Genomic DNA, 21885 nt, shown 5'->3' with positions numbered 1-21885 from the left:
CTATAAACCCTCAATGCTTGGTGAACTCAAACATGCGATATCGATAAAAATGTGCAACTCGGCTAATATAACGGACCCCTAATCATAAGTGATAGCATTTTCCATATTTAGCAATGCTTTTAGACATCCTAATTGAGTACTAGCGCTTGAGTTGGGGAAAAAACATGAACCAAGTAACTATAAAAGAAATACCTTGCCAATTTGTGTATCTTTTTCAGGGTCATATGTTGACGAATTATGATCGTTATATCCATTTAATTTATTGAATACAAATGTTTTTAAACTGGAATTAGGAATTCCACCACTTCTTTAGTTCTTGTGTTTTCTTTCTATAGTTGCGACAAGGTACAATTGAAGTTCATCCTTATATCAATTTTCCGCTAACCAACTTTCTTGGTCAAATGGAACTTCCACACCGGTAGGTATCCAAAGTAGGAAATTCAAACCCAATGACGTTATTCCTGTAAGAACATTAAAAATACTAATTTCATATAATCTTCGTATTGATTAAATCAAAATATTTGATATACCTATTTTGAAGTCTTGAAAACGAAATCTGTGTATAGTATATCACCAACGTTCCATCAGTATAAACGAAAATTCGGTCGAATGTTTCTTCACCTCAATATAGTACAAAGTAACCCAAGGAAATTTATTGGCAATATTTTTAGCACCCGGAGAAAGCTTTACGTTAACTTTGTTAACTTCATACCAACCATCTTTTGGTTCTTGCGTAGTACTATCTCGGTTCATTTTTGTAGACGAATGACCTTGAGTTGTGACTAATTGTCGACCAAAAAGTAGATTAGAATTGTTCTCTTCATACGAACCTTCTTTTGTCGTCGGTAGAGGTTGAATATTTCTAGTCTTGTTTTCTATTTCTTTTTCGACTAATATCTTGAGATTGAGACTTGACAATTTTGAAAAACTTTAAATAAATATAATAAGAATTATAAAGATTTTTTATGGAAGAATATATAGAGATGAGTGAATTTAGTGTCAGTAGAGAAGTTAAATGAGTGTTGAATTTATAGAGTTTGAAAAGCTACCCGTTTTTCGGCTGTTGAAATTCGACCGTTGTCAAAGTAGGTTGAGAAGAGTCTCGTCTCAGAGTGGAGCTCCGCCTCAACCTCCAATGGTCGACTCAATCTGCCTCGATAAACCCTATTGGCACTGCGCAGAAAGGGATTTTCCCATCCACCTTGCAATCTGCCTCGATAAACCATATTGGCACTGCGCAGAAACAGATTTTCCCATCCACCTTGCATAGAATTAACATATTTTTCAGTTTGCAATAGACTTGCTCTAACAACACGAACTCTTCTTTTCTGGACTATTGATATATTTTGGTTAGTGGATGGACCAGCCGTTGAACATGCCCATTATATTAGTACCAAATGGTAATTCTTAATACAATTCCTATAGACTATAGTATTGTGTCTACCCTAAAACACTTGCAATCACCATTGGGTTCTGCATTACACCTCAGAGGTTTCTAGTTGCAGCAAGATCATTTCGAAGTCTCCACATAAACAATACATCTTTAGTGATATCAGGATTTGAATAAATATGGATGTCATGTCACTTGACCAGAGCTTCTCCAACAAAATATATATGAAGAAAAAAGCGTCAACCCATATACAATCCATGACTCCATCCTAGTCACACATTTATCGACTCATTGAAATACGAAAACCAAAATAATTTTAACCAATTTTATGTCTAAAATGGAAAATTTAATATGTTTGAGATTTAATTAAAAAAAATCATAATAATATTAAGTTATGAAAGTGATGCCACATGCAAATCATCTAGATTCGCCATTACTGAAACTCTGATACAATAATAGATAAAAAAAAGTTGTTACAATCTTTGGTCAAAACTATTATCGGATGATCCTTTCCACTTTATGCTGGATTACTAGCGTGTTTGGACGGTGGAATGGAAATTCAGTTCCCTGGATTCCTGGCAATGGCTTTTTGGAATCCTATTCTAACCTGCCCTCTTTTCCTACTTGCCGTACATAAAACATAAGAGACGCCACTAACTCTATTCTAACCTGCACTCTTTTCCTACTTGCCATACATAAAACATAAAAAACACGCCACTAACTCGGCAACTGTTTTGATGCTTACCAGGAGAAACACGCCACTGGTTAGGAAACTGATTCCACTCCCTAGTCATAACACGACGATATATAAAGAGTTTTAAACGGGGCTCACTCCACTGTAAATTGAGTTTTACACGGGCGCTATATAGGGTTTGCTTCCCCCAAAAAAGAAAAAAAAAGGTCTTTGGTGCGATTAGAGCTGGCAAACCAGTCAAAACTCGCGGATAAATCCGGCCCGGCCCGTGAAAACCCGCACCCGGCTTGGCTGGTTGTCCAAACAAGCCGGGTTAGAGTTGTAGAAATGTTGGCCCGTAGAAAAACGGGTAAACCCGGACCGGACCGTCAATCCGCGGGTTAAACCCGTATACCCGCAGTTCCACCTTTCCATTCGTCGCGTGTCCTCTCAGGCCCTCACATTTAGTCCAAGTGTCCAACTCCAACAAATAAAATTGAAAAAGAGAAAAAAAAACCTAGCCCTCACTCTCTTCTTATTCCTCTTTCTTTTTCTTCTTCTCCTCCTTCCATGATCTTCATCTGTTGCGATTCTGTGAACCATGCTATGAAGTGAAATCGTAGATTTGAGATCGAGAGAAACATGAAAAGATTAAGGAGTGGTTAACAGTGATGGTGTGATTCAAGGAGGTGATTCAGACGCAAATAAAAAGCTAATTCGGGTATAGTTTATGGTTCTTTGAATTCATAACTAATTACTGTAAAATTGATATGAATCGAGGAATTAGAGGATGGGTTTAGCCAATTTATTAGTGGTGTTCATACTAGTTTCAATTTCTTAAACCACTTCATCTTTTTTCCTTGTTTTCTGAATTTTGTTGGTGTATTTTTTTTGTCATCATACTGAAATCAATCAAGTGATTGTTAATCGTGTTGTAGCTGGTGCTTTTGGGTGTACAATCAGCGGAGGAAGATTTACTGTGTTTGCCATGAAACGATGAATTTGATTCAGCAGTGGTACTTAATTTTGATAGAGTTTCTGCAAAGTTTATTAGTATTTATCGGTATATGACAAGTCTGAATGATTTTGTAATTGTGATTTGATTTTCGAAACCTTTTTTTTAGCTAATTGATATTTCAAAATTTTGATCCTAGGGTTTCATTCACATTCTTTTTGTAGTTAGGCTACTGATTTATGGAAATTTTACCTTTGGTATGTTTCTGTCTTAAGAAAAGGCCTCTTCAATGGCAATTTACATTTCAACAAGGATAAGAAGAATTTATGCTGAGATATTAAGGTTTCACTGGTGTTGAATCTGTTGATTGAATTGAATAAATTAGATGAATGTTAGGTTGCAGCCTTGCAGGGAAGGATCTTTAGATGGCCTGAATGTGGCCGGAAATAACCCAGAAAACAGAGGAAACTCTGTCAAAATCGATTTCTGGCGAGTTAACTGACCAGAAACCAGCTAACCCGTGAACCCGCAAGCTTTACCCGTTACGGTCGCGGGTTGAAAAAATGATCACCCGTGAAGAATATCAACCCGCAGGTTTTGACTCGTATTAACCCGAATCCGTGTAACCCGTAACAAGCCAGCCCGGCCCACCCGTTTGCCAGCTCACCAGGTTTAATTTATTTCCCCAATTTCTTTGTTTTTTTGGTTTCCTCCGCTTCCCGGTTCCTCTTCCTCTATTCACACCAGATTCAAATTTCATTCTCTTGTTCGTGGTGGATGATTAAGATCTATAATATTCGTAAGCAATTTTTAATCTCCTCCTAACATTGCAACCACGGCGGCGGCTTATAGTTTGAGATTTTCAGTTATGCCGAGAAAAAGGAAAAGTGTAACCATCAATCAAGAGCACAAGAAGAAGAAGGAGCAAAAAGGAAAGGATGCTGCTGAATCTTCATCATATCTACCCGAGGAATTAATAGTCGAAAATATCTGACCAGATTATCAGTTCGGGATCTTGCTCAATGCTCTTGCGTCAGTAAGTTATGGTACAAATCAATTATCAATGATACACAATTTGCTGCCTCTCATTTTGCTCATCAGAAGCGAAAAAAGGAATTAAATTTACTCTTTAATCTCACTAATGTATGCGTAGGTGATAATCAGCAAAATTTCTTTTTCAATTTACAAAAGGAAAATAATCATAGTCATAATAGACGTAGTAGTGATGGTGAATTTCTTGACTTAAATTTATTAGCTGAAATTGGTTACCGAGATTTTATTGAACCAGTAGGCTCTTGCAATGGCTTAACTTGTTTTAAAGCACTCAATGAACCTGGTGATGAAGCAACAGGTTTAGTAGCTGTCATTAATCCGGTTACCGGTGGTGGTGAAGTACTTCACATCCCCTATTATCCTACTGCGACTACTGGGGGAAGGAGATCACTAAAATATTTGTGTTCTGGTTTTGGTTTTGATTTATTATCAGAAGAATATAAGGCTGTACTTATTTTTACAAGTTTAACAACAGCGGGTGATCAAGTGTTTATTTCCAAGGTTGTTACATTGGGAACCAATTTGTGGAGAGACATAGTTACTAGTACTTCAGAAATCACACCACCACCAGGTTGTGCTCCTTTTCCTAGTCCACTGGTAACAAGAGCATGGAAAAATACTCGTAAATCAGGCACCCTTTGCGGGGGTGAACTTGTTTGGAGGGTAACTAATAGTTGTAGTAATGGTTATGTGGTTGAAATGTTGCTCTCGTTTGACATTCATAACGAGGATATTCATTTCATTCGACTCCCACCTGAATGTTCAACTCTGACCCCAACGATGAATGATGGGCATCAATATTCAGAAGTTGGTCATCATCTTCTGGAGTTCAAAGGATGTCCTTGTGTTGCTCGTTCTGAAAAAATAATGATAAGCAACAGAGATCATAACCATCACCGTCGTCGTCATTCTAAACACCAGAGTGGTTTTTGTTATTACTTTTTTAAGGTTCATCTGTATATATTGAAGGACAAGGTAAGTCAAATATGGATGAAGGAGGAGAGTTTCAATGTCCGGATAAAGGAGGAAGACTTGGTTGCAGATCCCTTTTGCTGTTACTTTGACACTACCCTTACTAGTAGTGTACCTCCTACCCGTGTATTGGGTTTCTCCGATCAGGTGTTTTTGTATTGGTTTGATGGGGAATGTCTTATACTCTACAATTTGCAGATGAGACATCTTAAGGCGGTAAAATGCTCCCGCTCCTATAATCGTGATATTTTTGAGACTAAGATGAAAGGGATGTCACCGCAAGATCCCCCTGTTATTGGTGAGGATGATATTTGTTGCCCATACATTGATTATCAGCTGTACTCTCAAGTGGAGAACATCCTTCCGCTGAAAACCTTCTTTCCTAAAGGTGAAGTTTATGAGTTTAATACAGGCTATGAGTTGCGACAGTTTTTGAAGGAGAACAAGATGGCATGGTTGTCTAGATTAAGAAAATTGCCAGCTTATTGTGCTGTCCTTTGATTTGTTTATTCTACTGTTTTCATTTTTCTTTTTGGAGCATTCGTGATATCTGTTTAGTGATGGTCGTGTTTTATGTTTGAATTGTTCAAGTTTTACTGTAGACTTATTTCATAATTTATTCCTGTAAGTTCATAATTTATTCCTGTAAGACATTTGTTTACTTAAAATGACTAAACCATGGAAGTTACTGCTCGCAAAATATTTGCTTACAGTGAATAGATGATGGAAATTACTGTTATAATATGCTTAAACAGGCAGGGCTGTAGCAAAGGTTTTAGAGGTCCTAGGCGAACTTATAGAAACAGAGGCCTATATAAGCAAAATAACAGAACTTTTGGCGATTTGGTATAAAATTATTACAGATTGTCAAACAATACTGCCAAAAAAAGGCTAAAAACACAAAGCAAACACCTTATCTCATGATAAAAACTGATCTCCTTGTGCTTTCCGACGCGAAATTTTCAGTTATACTACCAAAATCAATGTTATCTAACATCTTAATCTCAATAGGTAACATTGCTAACCCATTCTACCTTTCTTGTGACATCGTCGAGCGAAGATAATTCTTGACTAACTTCAACTTAAAAAATCTTCGTTTGGTCCAGGCGACTGTAATTGAAATTGTCAATAACATTCGGTATGCAGTAAACGCATTGGGGTAGCAACCTTCCATATCCTTTAAGAAATTCAATACTTCAATTGTTTTACCGGTTTCGGCTGGCAGATAACTGTCTAAAACTTTCAATTCCGCATATAACTCATACCCATTAATATCGTCACTCATACCATGCTTTAGATGATTTTCAAGATTGATACAAGAAGGCACTAAGATATCATCATCAAGAGAACACAACTGATCAACATTATATAAAAATCCAAAAAATTCCGCAAACTCTTGAAATTGTTGAAATCTACTGGTGAGTGAAGATATAGCTTGATCTAATATGTAACTGAACTAATTAACTCTAAAGGAATCTTTACCTGATGACGGTGCTTCTTCGGATACACTTTCATCATCAAAATGTCTTTTAATCATACTTCTTAGGTTTGGTTCTTTCGAGAAATAAGCTAAACTGCATCTAATGAATGTATGTATGTATGATTGGAATGTGAACAATCGATTTGAATCTGTTTTTTAGTAACAAATTTCTTATTCGGTTGCGGTACTAAAATGAAAATGAGCCAGGCAGTCTCACCCCAATTCAACTAATTGATGTGTACGATTCCAAGCTGGTAGGTCGGGAAGATACCTACGACTATGTCAAACTGCAAGTGCACAGCGTCCTATTGTAGACAAGGCAAATACAGGTCGATCCACAGAGACAAGGTGGGTGTAAGCTGAAGTGATGGTCTTACTAAACTGATTTCAAACAAGAGAAACCAAACAGGGGGTTTTGTTGCCGATACGGCTAGCTGATTTTCAAGTAACTGAAGTAATAAAACAAGAAGCAAAACAATAAGTAAGTAGAAAAAATGATGATGTGGGTACTAGGGCAGTTGAGTCCACCACTAACTTACACTAGTTATTCTCCTAATGATACTAACCTTGTACTTATAACTGATAACAGGGGATATGTCAATCTTCTGTATATCTAAGGTGACTATAAAGTGAATAATCAAATCGCAACTAAGGTATCTTCCCTAAGCATTTACTGTCTATTTAAGGCAGAACTAATCAAAAGGTCAATATATGTGATGGAGCATGAGCTGTATTTCTACAACACATGATAATTCTAACTACAATGGATGCATGACATACACTGTGAAAGTAAAGTGTTGAAGCCCCTAAGATGGAATTCTATTCTAAATCATTTAAGCACAACAAGATTTTTATCAAGAGTAAAAATAACAAAGCATTAATCTAGGGCTTCATATCAACCCTAGCAGATGAATTTAGAACATGATAACATAGTGCAAACACAATGAAATTAAACTAGACAATTGACCCAGCTAACTTGGATGATCTTTTTACAAAGAAGAATGCTTTATTTATACATAATTTTCTCTCAATCCTTCTTAAATTCGATAATTAATGAGAACCCAACTCACCAACGATATTCTATTGAATTTCTTTGTCTTCAATTTCTCTGCAACTTCGTTGAATTGATGCTCCCCCAGCTGTAACCTAACTCTATCTCTCTCCAACCTAGATTCTAGGTATACAGTTCTTGATAAGGAGATAAGGTTGAGAGAGATGGAATTAGAGGCTCAATGGCGTTTAATGATGGTGGCTGAATGATATGAGGTAGGAGGATGGTGGTGTTAATCGATTGATGAAGCTGATGGAGGTTCTGTGGATGGTAGAAGAGGAGAAATGAATGTGGAGGAGACGGGTTTGGTTTCTGCTCGATTAGGGAAGGTTAGGTAGGAGATTACAGTGTTGAGTGGTTTCATCAAGTTTTGATGCAACAGATATGGATGTTGTTGGATTAAATAGTTGTATCAAATACAGCGGTTCGGGTATGGAACGAGTTTGGATATGGGTTCGGGTTTGAGTTCTCTATCAAGACCACCTCTGGTGTAGCTCTTGCAAGCGGATTGCGGCTGTTCTTTACGCGATATTCCTTCGCGCTTCACGGCTTTCTTGCGGGAGCCTTGTGCTGTCTCTCTTCTGATTGTCGCTAGCTACCATTTCTCTGCATTTTTGGGCTTTTCAATTCATCCAAGCTTTATTTAGTACCTAAAAACACAAAATTAATTAGTACAAGTTTTTATTCTTGAAAACGAAGAAAATACATAATTTGGGATAATATATGATTTTAAAGCGCAAAAGATGAGTTATTTTCCAATAAAAAGGTACAGAAATATGCAATATTCGGCACTCATCAAATACCCCCAAATCTGAATTTTACTTGTCCTCAAGTGAAACAGAAATTAGGAAATCCTAACTATACCAATGTCGCTGGTCTCTCGAATGCATTTAGTGTATGCACTAAGCCTTTAAACCCCCAGGTGTCCCTAGTGGACGAGTTGTAGTCTCGTGAGGGCCTACCAGAGATGTACCCTCAAAACCTTCTCCAACTTCAGAGCGTGATAGAATCCCAAGCATCCAAGGAGCTATGAGGACATAGAGTTTTTGCATGCTAGTAACAAGAAGTTAGAACTATCAAAGAACGCATTCTCATCCTTAAGAGTTGAGCGGGAAGTAACCACACCATATGAAAGAATTTGGGTTCGAGTATGATCACAAGCCTCGACTTCTGCCTCACCAATAGGGTTTTATGATAATTGCACTCAAAAAGACCGCTTTTCCAGTCTCTCATGTGTGCATATAGGAATAAAGAGTGAAATTCTGCACACGTTGAATGGTGGGAAGGATAACCTTCCGAAATAGTTTCTGGAGACTCCACAAAATTGTGGACAAAAAGAATATTTTTCTGATGATCTCTAAGAAATAAAATCAATCATTAGCAAGGATGGGAGTACTCACTTACCTTCTATTGATGGTGGTTTTTAGCTCAGGGTTAAAATCATAAAACCTTAATTTGACGTGACGTCACTTTGTAAGGAAACGGAGCTTGAGTACTAATGCCTCCACTAGCGCATTTATTGAGCCTTTCAATACGTCTGTGAGAAATTTACAGGGTACCTTTTTTTATATATATGATATATTCCACGACAGAACCCTCAGTATCGACAGGCATTGTCTCCGCACATGCCAGACGCGCATGCTAGCCAAGTGTGCCAACGGCATGCCAGCCACACCCCTGCGCCAAAGGCATGACAACCATGTTAGCCGCACCACCGTGCCAACGGCATGCCAGCCACACCTCGGAGCCAAAGGCATGCCAACCGCACCACCGTGCCAACGACATGCCGACCACACCTCCGCGCCAAAGGCATGCCAACCATGCCAGCCGCACCACCGCGCCAAAGGAATGCCAACCATGTCAGCCACACCACCGTGCCAAAGGCATGCCAACCATGCCAGCTGCACCACCGTGCCAACGGCATGCCAACCATGCCATCCACACCCCGCGCCAAAGGCATGCTAACCATGCCAGCCGCACCATCGCGCCAAAGGCATGCCAACCATGCCAGCCGCACCACCGCACCAACGACATGCCAACCATGCTAATCGCACCACCACGACAAAGGCATACCAACCATGCCAGCCGCACCACCGTTCCAACGGCATTCCAACCATGCCAGCCACACCCTTGCGCCAAAGGCATGCCAACCATGCCATCTGCACCACCGTGCCAAAGTCATGCCAACCATGACATCCGCACCACCGCACCAACGGAATGCCATCCATGCCAGCCACACCTCATGCTCCAAAGGCCCAACCATGCCAGCCGCACCGCCGTGCCAACGGTATGCCAAAGCCATGCTGGCCATGCCTCCATGCCGCTGGCTGCCAAACAGAGGGTTGCAACAATCAACGGCTACCCTTCCCTTTGAGATGCATATTTCAGCCGTAAAAGTTCGCTACCAAACGCGTGGCAACTTCTGGCCCAATGCCAAATTCCACGGTTTATGCCAAAACCCTAATTTGGTCGCGCCTAAAACATGCCAAAGTCATGCCGGCCATGCCTCCATGCTGCTGGCTGCCAAACGGAGGCTGCAACAAGCAACGACTACCCTTCCCTCTGAGATGCAGATCTCAGCCGTACAAGTTCGCCACTAAACGCGTGGCAACTTCTGTCCTAATGCCAAATTCCACGGTTTATGCCAAAATCTAATTTGTCCGCGCTTAAAACAGGCCAAATCCATGCCGGCCATGCTTCCATGCCGCTGGCTGCCAAACAGAGGGTTGCAATAATCAACGGCTACCCCTCCTCCTGAGATGCAGATCTCAGCCGTACAAGTTCGCCACCAAACGCATGGCAACTTCTGGCCCAATGCCAAATTCCACGGTTTATGCCAAAACCCTAATTTGGCCGCGCCTAAAACATGCCAAAGCCATGCCGACCATGCCTCCATGTAGCTGGCTGCCAAACGGAGGGTTGCAACAATCAAAGACTACCCTTCCCTCTGAGATGCAAATCTCAAAAGTACAAGTTCGCCACCAAACACGTGGCAACTTCTGGACCAATTCCAAATTCCACGGTTTATGCCAAAACCCTAATTTGGTCGCGCCTAAAACATGCCAAATCCATGTCGGCCATGCCTCCATGTCGCTGGCTGCCAAACAGAGGGTTGCAAAAATCAACGGCTACCCTTCCCTCTGAGATACAAATCTCAGCCATACAAGTTCGCCACCAAACGCATGGCAACTTCTGGCCCAATGCCAAATTCCATGGTTTATGCCAAAACCCTAATTTGGCCACACCTAAAACATGACAAAGCCATGCCGGACATGCCTCCATGTCGCTGGCTGCCAAACGGAGGGTTGCAACAATCAACGACTACCCTCCTCTTGAGATGCAGATCTCAGCCGTACAAGTTTGCCACCAAACGCATGGCAACTTCTGGCCCAATGCCAAATTTCAGGTTTATGCCAAACCCTAATTTGGCCGCGCCTAAAACATGCCAAAACTTTGTCGGACATGCCTCCATCCCGCTGGCTGCCAAACAGAGGGTTGCAACAATCAACGACTACCCCTCCTTCTGAGATGCAAATCTCAGCCGTACAAGCTTGGCACCAAACCAAACGATTTTTGGCCACCTCTTGGCTGCGATGCCGAAATTCCGCGGTTTGTGCCAAAACCTAATTTGGCCGCGCCAAGAGCACGCACGAGCCATGCCTCCATGTTGCCGGATATCAAATGAGGGTTGCAAAAATCAATGGCTACCCCTCCTCCTGAGATACAGATATCAGCCGTACAAGCTTGCCACCAAACCACACGACTTGTGGCAACCTTTTGGCTAAGCTGCCAACTCTTTGGTGACGACACCCTAATTGGCCACGCCAAGAGCATGCACAAGCCATGCCAGCACCGTGGCCACCCCACTGGCTACCAACGTAAGGTATCCACAATCAACGGCTACCCCTCAAGATGCAAAATCTCGGTTGTCGAAATTCGCCACCGAACATGCAAGACTCCCAATTTTAACTTTTCAAACAATAGAAATATGCTGCACGTTTTCCACGAAAACACTCGAGACATCAAGACATGTCACAAACTGGGGGATGCTCATCAGGATATTGATCTGGCGGTTTACACCGTGCGGCGTGCAATACGCCCGTTACAAGAAATTGTCATACGAGTAAGGCGGTTAGTAATGACAAGAAATAATGGTGAAACGTCTCATTCATTATGGCAACATCAATTACAGGCGTTACCCGTTACCATTCTCTTCCATTACTCAACCGTTCCCACTTCTTACGAGGCCAAGGTACATTTTGTTGCGACTTGTATAAATAGGTCTCACCTATTTCCACAAAAAGACAAGTTTTGGTCAGGAGAATACAACACTCAGAAATTACTTGTTAGCTTTCCAATCTGCTAGCGTTTCACTTTCTGATACGAGTCATCAGACAACTACTCTTCCAGAATCAACTATTTTGTTCTCAACACTCTCTTCGCTTCCCTCCCTAAGACCAACCCTTCTCCTTCACTTTGTGACTGAAGCAAGTATGGAACGACCATTTCTTGGTTTAGGCTGTATTTGTACAGATTGATCTCTCGAATCAAAGTACTCCCTTGTAGTACATTGTTTAGGGTTTAGACTCGTTTCTCACCCACACACACGAAATTACCAAAATCAGCAGAAACTTTTCTCACCCTCAAACACCTTCACATTTGATCGGAAATCAACACCACTCTCATAGCATCCATAGAAACGTCTTCAATCTTCGGTCTTCGATCTTCAACTGCTGATGATGAACTCTTGAACTTTGTAGAATCTTGACAATGTGTAACTCTTCTCTTCAATTTCCTTGTTGATTGAATTTTCCTCTTAATTCTCTTCATGGTGTTTATTAAACAAAACTAAAAACAAATTTGATTTTTTTTTTTTTTTGTGATAACACAAATTGAAAGTAACAAAATAACAATGAAACTATTAAAGCCATGGAGGAAGGACTTTATCACTTAATTCTTCACAACCTGTATTGTCTTGATTTTATGAATTTCCGTAATTCTCATCTTTTTCTGTTTTCTTTGGTTTTGTAAGAAAAGTCTTCACTTGTGTATAGATTCTGCTTTTTGTACTGTATTTTCACTTTTGAATAAGAATTTTTATTTTCCTTGTATTGTTCCATGTAAACCTTGGACTATTTCAACTTTCTTCAAATATTCTGATGTCGCACTGCTTGTTGATGATGATGTGTTTCTATGGATCTGTTGATGTTGTCGAGAAAGAGAGAATGGTGTTAACAGCAAATCAAACTACAAGAAGGAGTTTTCATCTTTAGACGTCATCCTCATGATTGACAAAATTAGCACTCAAGAGATCAAAAATAGTGCTGAAAGTGGTGCGAAGTTGGGTAGCTCACTATTCCTACCCGGAATTTACGTACGGGGTCACACACTCTAAAGGACATTTTAGATAGTCAAAAAAATTGAAGGTCAGTGCCTCGCTTGATGTAAAAATAGGTAGTCTCCACTAAGGGTGATCACAACTTTACTACCAAATATCTTGGCAACACATAATTCTCCCACCGACATGGTTAAATCCAACTTTAACGCTCTAACAACCAAGAAACCTGATTGTGTTCTCCAGTACTTCCAAGTTCAGTTATTTCGGTCACACTCTCTATGTAAACATAGCTAGAAGCATGCTAATGACTTTAAGATCTCTAAAAGTTGGAGGTTTTATGCAAATATTTAGAAATATATTTTTTGAAAATTTTGAAGTTTTTTTTTTTGTTTTAACTACATGGAAAATAAAAGGCTAAAAACTCTATATGCAAAACACTCCCCCAAACCTAAATCTAACATTGTCCTCAATGTTTCGAAATATGATCAGAATTACAACAACATACCAGGAGAACAATGTAGAACAGATTCAAAGGAAAGAGATTACCAGATGCAAAAGGATGGTGCTAAACCAGAATTGAATAAATGCTTTGAAAGAAAGCAACATGAGTGCAAGACAAAAAATTTGGTTAGAACACATAAGATTATGCAGAAAGAAAAAGAAAAGGGAAAGAGAATGGATTTTTAATCCATATGTATGTACACAGGTGGACTAGTTTAGTCCATATAAACAGGGTCCTCTAAGTCCGTGGTCTCAACTTCTGGTGGAAGAGGCTCCAGAAATGGTTTTAGTCTCTGACCATTGACCTTGAAGATGTTATTGTTTGATGTGTTTTCAATTTCAACAGCTCCATGAGGGAAAACAGTTCGTACCAAGAATGGACCTGACCATCAATAATGTAACTTCCCTGGAAAAAGATGCAAACGAGTGTTGTACAAAAAAACTTTTTGACCAGGTGTGAAAGACTTGCGCAAAATGCGCTTGTTATGAAACACTTTCATTCTATGTTTATATATTTTGGCACTATCATAAGCATCATTCCTTAATTATTCCAACTCGTTGAGTTGAAGTTCCTTTCGGTACCAGCCTTATCAAGATCAAAGTTCAACTTTTTAACATCCCAATATGCACGATGTTCTAACTCAACAGGTAGATGACAAGCTTTATCATATACTAGTATGTAAGGGGACATGACAACAGGAGTTTTGTATGCAGTTCTATAGGCCCACAAAGCATCATTTAAACGTAAAGACCAATCTTTCCTAGTAGGATTAACAGTCTTTTCAAGAATATGCTTAATTTCCCTATTAGAAACTTCTACTTGGCCGCTGGTTTGTGGATGGTATGGTGTTTCTACCTTGTGAGTGATTCCATACTTGCGCACAAGTGATTCAAAAGGTCTATTGCAAAAATGAGTACCACCATCACTGATTATTGTTGTAGGTGTTCCAAAACGAGAGAAAATGTTTTCTTTAAGAAAATAAATAACTAATTTATGATCATTTGTTTTGGAGGCAATGGATTCTACCCACTTAGAGACATAATAAACATCAACAAGAATGTATACATACCTTTAGAGTTAGGAAATGGACCCATGAAATCAATACCCCATACATCAAATAATTCTACAATCAAAATAGGTTGTAAGGGCATCATGTTTCTTCTTGAGATACTTCCTAATTTCAGGCATCGGTTGCAAGCAACTCAAAAGGCATGATTGTCTTTAAACAATGATGGCCAATATAAACCACTCTGCAAGATCTTTGCAGCAGTTTTCTTCGCACTAAAATGGCCTCTACATGCATGGTCATGACAGAAAGAGATGACATCTCTTTGTTCAGAATTGGGGACACATCTCTTAATGAGTTGATCAGGGAAGTATTTTAAATAAGTGTGGGTCATCCCAAAAGAAATGTTTCACCTCAGACAAGAACTTAGAGAGGTGTTGTTTAGACCAATGCAAAGGCATTCTACCAGTGGCAAGGTAGTTAACAATATCAACAAACCAAGGCTTTTCAGATAAAAGCGTCAATTGTTCATTAGGGAATGATTCTCTAATAAGGAAAGATTCATCTACAGATTAAACATTCAACCTAGACAAGTGATCAGCAACAACATTTTCAGACCCTTTCTTATCTCGAATTTCGAGATTGAACTCTTGTAACAAGAGTATCCATCGAATTAGACGAGCTTTAGCATCTTTCTTAGAAAGAAGATATTTCAATGCAGCATGGTCAGAATATATGATGACTTTGGACCCTATCAAATAAGATCTAAACTTATCCAATGCAAACACAACAGCTAGCAATTCTTTCTCAGTGGTATAATAGTTCAGTTGAGCATCATTAAGGGTCTTACTAGCATAGTAGATCATATAAGGGAGTTTATCTACTCGCTGACCTAAAATAACTCCTACAGTATAGTCAGACGCATCACAAATAATTTCAAATGGTAAAGTCCAGTCGAGTGGTCTGACTATAGGAGCAAATGTGAGAAGGTTTTTAAGTTCTTCCCATGCACGCACACAAGCATCATCAAATACAAAAGCAACATCTTTGGCAAGAAGACTACACAAGGGTCTTGAAATTTTACTAAAGTCTTTAATGAATCGTCGGTAAAAACCGGCATGGCCTAAGAATGACCTTATCTCCCTCACAGAGCGAGGTTGAGGCAAGTGTTGAATGAGATCAACTTTGGCTTTATCTACTTCAATGCCTTTCTCCGAGATGATATTCCCTAGAACTATGCCTGAATTGACCACGAAATGACATTTTTCCCAGTTCAAAACCAAATTCTTTTCTTTACATCGAATCAGCACAAGAGTAAGATGATGCACACATTCATCGAAGGACGACCCAAAGACAGAAAAATCATCCATGAAGATTTCAAAAAACTTATCTACCATGTCAGAAAAGATGCTCATCATGCAACGTTGAAAAGTAGCATGTGCATTACACAACCCAAAAGGCATGCGACGATAAGCAAATGTACCATAAGGACAGGTAAATGTGGTCTTTGGTTGGTCTTCAGGTGCTATGTGAATCTGGTTGTAACCTGAATAGCCATCTAAGAAACAATAATAACTGTGTCTTGAAAACCTTTCTAGCATTTGGTCAATGAAGGGAAGAGGAAAATGGTATTTCTTTGTTACTGTGTTCAACTTCTTATAGTAAATGCAGACCCGCCACCCTGTGGTTACACGAGTGGGGACTAGATCATTCATTTCAATTTGAACTACAGTAATGCCAGACTTTTTGGATACCACTTGAATGGGACTGACCCAAATGCTTGTCTGTAATTGGGTATATGATACCCGCATCAAGCAATTTCAGAGTCTCACTTTTAGCAACATCTCTCATGTTGGGGTTAAGTCTCCTTTGCATTTCCCTAGATGGTTTAGTGTTTTCTTCAAGATTTATATGATGCATGCAAATTTTGGGACTTATACCTTTAGGGCCTGAGATGGTCCAACCTAAGGCCTCTTTATGTTCTTCAAGAACTTCTAAAAGTTTGCTTTCCTGTTCTATGTCTAAACATGATGCAATAATAACAGGTAAAGTATCAGAAGAACCTAAGAATGCATATTTCAAAGTGTCAGGCAATGGTTTCAAATCATGCTTAGGTGGTTCGACAAGGGATGGTTGATACTTGGAATCAGAGAGTGGAAGTGCTTCCACATCATTCTTCCATTTAGCAATATCCATGAGTGGTATAGATTCAAGCAACACGTGGACTTTAATAATATACTCAGAATCAAAAAGATCCAAGTCAAAATTATCTAAACATGCTTGCAAAGGATCCACAGATAAGATGTCAGGCAATGAGTCTTGAATCAGACTCTCAATCATGTTAATCTCATGCAATTCAGAATGATCACAATCTATAGGTTGTTGACTAATGTTAAAAACATTGAGTTCTATGGTCATGTTACCGAAAGATAAATTCAACACTCCATTACGACAGTTTATGATAGCATTGGACGTAGCCAGGAAAGGACGTCTTAAAATAATAGGAATGTGACAATATGGGTTTTGCACATGTTGAGTATCTAACACAATGAAGTCCACAGGGAAATAAAATTTCTCAACCTTGATTAAGACATCTTCAAAAATACCACGAGGGATTTTTAATGATCTGTCCGCTAATTGTAGCGTAACAGGAGTGGGTTTCATCTCCCCAAGACCTAACTGCACATACACAGAGTATGACAAAAGGTTCACACTAGCAGCTAAGTCTAACAAAGCCCTATCGATTGTATGGTCACCTATAGTGCATGTGATAGTTGGACTACCTGGGTATTTAAACTTAAATGGTGTTTTGTTTTGAATGATGGAACTCACATGCTCAGTGAGAAAGGAACGCTTATGCACATGAAGCTTTCTCTTTTCTGTGCACATATCTTTCAAGAATTTAGCATAAGCAGGTATTTGTTTGATTGCTTCGATAAAAGGGATGTTTATATTGACTCGCTTAAACATTTCTAACATCTCATTGTATTGGGTACCTTTCTTATGTTGAACCAACCTTTGAGGAAATGGGGCCACAAGCATAGACGATGGTATTGGAACATTAACATCAGTAGAATTCTTAGAGTCACTATCTTGCTCAGATTCTTTTTCCACACTAGATGTTTTCTGTGGTGTAGTGTGCATTTGTAAGTCTAGATTAGACTCTTTTGACTGTGGTACACCTACATTGTTCTCAACAACCTTACCACTACGAAGAGTAGTGACATCATTCACTTGATTATGTGAGGGCTCATCGCAAACTGACGTGCTTGCCTGAAATGCACTTTTCTGGATTTGTTGAGGTTGATTAGGGAGTTTTCCCTTTTCTCTTTCATTTAGTGCATCACAGATTTGACCCATTTTAAGTTCTAGACTTGTAAAACGTTGGTCTGTGGTCTTTTGAAGCTGCAAAAGATTTTGGGTCAACAGACCGACACTATCTTCAAAGCTAGGCTTTTTCTCTACAGGGTACTGAGTGTGTGATTGCACTTGGGGGTTTCTGGGATATGAATATCCTTGATTATTACTAGTTGTACTCCCTTGTATGGGCCCTTTAGACCACAAAAAGTTAGGGTGATTTCTCCACCCTGGATTGTAGGTCTGAGAATAAGGATTGTTCTCTTGCTTATGATACAAAGCATTAGCCTGCTCAAGTTTAGATTCTTGAAATGCATGTAGGTCTGGACAACTATCCACTAGGTGGTCTGAACTATGACACACAGCACAACTGGCTGTATCAATTTGTTCACGGAGAGTAGGGGCAGTAGTTTTCACATTCTTCTGTAGCTCTAACGCTTCTACTCTCCTAGCTAAGGATGCAACCTTTGCATTTTCTTCAAAATTGGACTCAATTCTATGGACATTAGCTACAGGGAAGTCTTTTTAGGTTCACGGATGGACTCCCACTGCTGAGTCTTTTCAGCGGCTTCGATTAAGAAAGTCCAAGCCCCATTAGGATTTTTGTCAATAAATAAACCATTGCACATGGACTCAACTGTGGTTCGGGTGGCAGCGCCTAGACCTGCATACAAAATTTGCACAAGTCTCCAATTTACAAAACCATGGTGAGGACATTGGAGCAACAAGTCGTTAAATCTCTCCAGATATTTGGCTAGAGTCTCTTCATATAACTGCACAAAACCATTCAGACTTCGACGAATCATCGCAGTCTTATGGTTAGGGAAAAACTTTTTAAAAAATTCCTTTATAAGTTCATCCCATGTTCTAATGGATTGTGGTTGTAAGGCATGCATCCAGGATTTGGCTTTTTCTTTTAAAGAGAAGGTAACAGTCTCAGTTTGAGGGACTCTTTCGGCATTTGGTTAAAACGCAGAGTCCCACAGATGTCTTCGAAATCTCTTACATGGTGGTAAGGGTTTTCAGCAGCAACCCCTCTAAACACAGGAAACATATGAATTGTGCTTGCTTTCAGTTCAAACTGACCAGCATCAGCTGGTAGAATGATGCAAGAGGGCTGGCTTGCCCTAGTTGGGTACATATATTCCTTGATACTGCGGTTCTGGTTCAACTCTTCACCCATTATCTCAGATTGGTCAGGGATATTTACTTCAGAACTAGGTATGTCGACTACGTCCTCTCGATGGATTCTAACTATACGATTAGTTTGGTCACGAAAGGAAATAATCATATCCTAGCATACATACCTTTGAAATACCAGGAAACAATGTTAACAACTTAACAGATGGAAACACTCAGATAGAGGTTCTGCCGAGATTACGAAATTCTCAGTCAAATAACAATTTCAACACATAGATATGATGTTCAGATTTCACAGAATCATGCTCATGGATACCAAAAATTTCAGGTGTGAAATAATGCTCAGTAAGGCAGTTAGTGTATCAGGCTATCATGGTTTATCATTCATACAGATATAGAGTATAATGAGGTTCAATAATGACACCAAACGGTTTTAGCCCAACTAACAACTGCGTTCTGCTCCTTTTCTCCTTTTCCTTGGTTTGTTCTCAGCTTCACAAGTACCTGGCTACTCAAGAGAGGATGTCAGTACTCAGAGATGTGCAGTCTATCGTAATATCAATATTCGTATAAACGACTGAGAGTAATTTACTGCATGACAATGAGTTTAGGATAGTCCGTATGCAAGCATCAAATAGAAAAGTTATAAAATGTAGAAATGTGATATTTTATAGGGAAAAAGAACAACTATTATGCTTATTTGGACTGATCAGGGTTGACAAAATATGCAACTATGGAGAAAGTACAATTACTTATTACAATGCTTAACCTACAATAATGCATCTGATCTACAGAATGCAACTGAATGACTTGTCTTGCCTAGATTCTCAGAAATGGTGTATGATACAAGACAGCTGAACAAACTGGGAAAAAACTATGTTACAGAGAATGGATTAACTGAAAATGAAAAGTTACTGCTAATACTAACTCTAAAATGTAGATTATAATTACAAATGGATGATGTGCTATAGATGCAGACAACTCAACTAGAGACACTATGCTGATGCAGCCACCCTTATTGAAACCAGATGCAGTTTTATGCAAGTGAATTAAAAGGTGGATCTACATCTATAAATGATGATAACAGGAAGTTTGATATTGAACAAGAAATGATCCACAGTATCCAACTTATCATATGCAAGTTACAGAATGCAACTATTTACAGATGATATTCAGTGAAAGCGGCATCAATTATCAAGAAAAAGATATGACAGGAAGTTTCAGAATGCAGATAAAACTAAAAAACAAAAACCTACAACTAAAACTGACACTAAGATGCAGATATGTAACAGATGGTTTATCTAGAATAGACTTTTACCACAATATGATCAGATGTACACTACTAAGAAGCTACAGATTATAATCTAGTAACGCACAAACTAACAGTTTTACTATCTAAGCTACAAGATTATGTTAACTAATAAGTTACAACATGTAATGAACTGAAAGGAAAACTTATAAATACACTAAATGACTAACAAGATTATGATACAGACAACTTAACTGAAACGAAATTAGCAAATAGCTAATACTAAAGTGAAGAAAATTATACACAGATGGATTGAACAACTAAGTTATAATAGTATAAAAATGAAAAACTAAACATGTATATGCAGGATTAAACTGAAAACCAGTTAGGTAAAGATGGAACTTCAGTTACACCGCTACCGAGTCCCTGGCAGCGGCGCCAAAAACTTGGTAGGTCGGGAAAGATACCTACGACTACGTCAAACTGCAAGTGCACAACGTCCTATTGTAGACAAGGAAAATACGAGTCGATCCACAGAGACAAGGTGGGTGTAAGATGAAGTGATGGTCTTACTAAACTGATTTCAAACAAGAGTAACCAAACAGGGGAGTTTTGTTGCCGATACGGCTAGATGATTTTCAAGTAACTAAAGTAATAAAACAAGAAGAAAAACAAGAAGTAAGTAGAACAAATGATGATGAGGGTACTAGGGCAGCTGAGTCCACCACTAACTTACACTAGTTATTCTCCTAATGATGCTAACCTTGTCCTTATAACGGATAATAGGGGAGATGTCAATCTTCTGTATATCTAAGGTGACTATAAAGTGAATAATCCAATCACAACTAAGGTATCTTCCCTAAGAATTAACTGTCTGTTTAAGGCACGTCTAATCAAAAGGTCAATATATGTGATGAAGCATGAGATGCAGTTCTACAACACAGGATAATTCTAACTACAATGGATGCATGACATACACTGTGAAAGTAAAGTGTTGAAGCCCCTAAGATGGAATTCTATTCTAAACCATTTAAGCACAACAAGATTATTATCAAGAGTAAAAAAAGCAGAGCATTAAGCTAGGGATTCATCTCAACCCTAGCAGATTTAGAACATGATAACAGAGTGCAAACACAATGAAATTAAACTAGACAATTGACCCAGCTAACTTGGATGATCTTTTTACAAAGAAAAAGGCTCTATTTATAGATAATTTTTATCTCAATCCTTCTTCAATTCGACAATTAATAAGAACCCAACTCACCGACGATATTCTATTGACTTTCTTTGTCTTCAATTTCTCTGCAACTTCATTGAATCGATGCTCCCCCAACTGTAACCTAACTCTATCTCCCTCAAACCTAGCTTCTAGGTATACTGTTCTTGATAAGGAGATAAGGTTGAGAGAGATGGAATTAGAGGCTTAATGGCGTTTAATGATGGTAGTTGAATGAGATGAGGTGGGAGGATGGTGGTGTTAATCGATTGATGAAGCTGATGGAGGTTCTGTGGATGAGAGAAGAGGAGAAATGAATGTGGAGGAGAAGGGTTTGGTTTCTGCTCGATTAGGGAAGGTGAGGTAGGATATTACAGTGTTGAGCGGTTTCATCAATATTTGATGCAACGAATATGGATGTTGTTGGATTAAATAGTTGTATCACATCCGACGGTTCGGGTATGCAACGGGTTTGGATATGGGTTCGGGTTTGAGTTCTCTAT

General features: G+C 39.1%; 1 long non-coding RNA gene across 1 annotated transcript; it reads right to left on the bottom strand.

Moving 5' to 3' along the window:
• Positions 1-19137: 19137 nt before the first annotated feature.
• On the bottom strand, positions 19138-21685 carry LOC113275769. The gene is made up of 2 exons (XR_003323755.1): positions 21431-21685; positions 19138-19425 (listed from the first exon to the last, which is right to left on the bottom strand). It is a non-coding gene; the product is annotated as an uncharacterized LOC113275769 (long non-coding RNA).
• Positions 21686-21885: the final 200 nt, after the last annotated feature.

Source organism: Papaver somniferum, chromosome 4 (assembly GCF_003573695.1).
Source record: "Papaver somniferum cultivar HN1 chromosome 4, ASM357369v1, whole genome shotgun sequence".
Lineage (NCBI taxonomy): Eukaryota > Viridiplantae > Streptophyta > Magnoliopsida > Ranunculales > Papaveraceae > Papaver > Papaver somniferum.
This window is presented reverse-complemented; position numbering and strand designations above follow the sequence as displayed.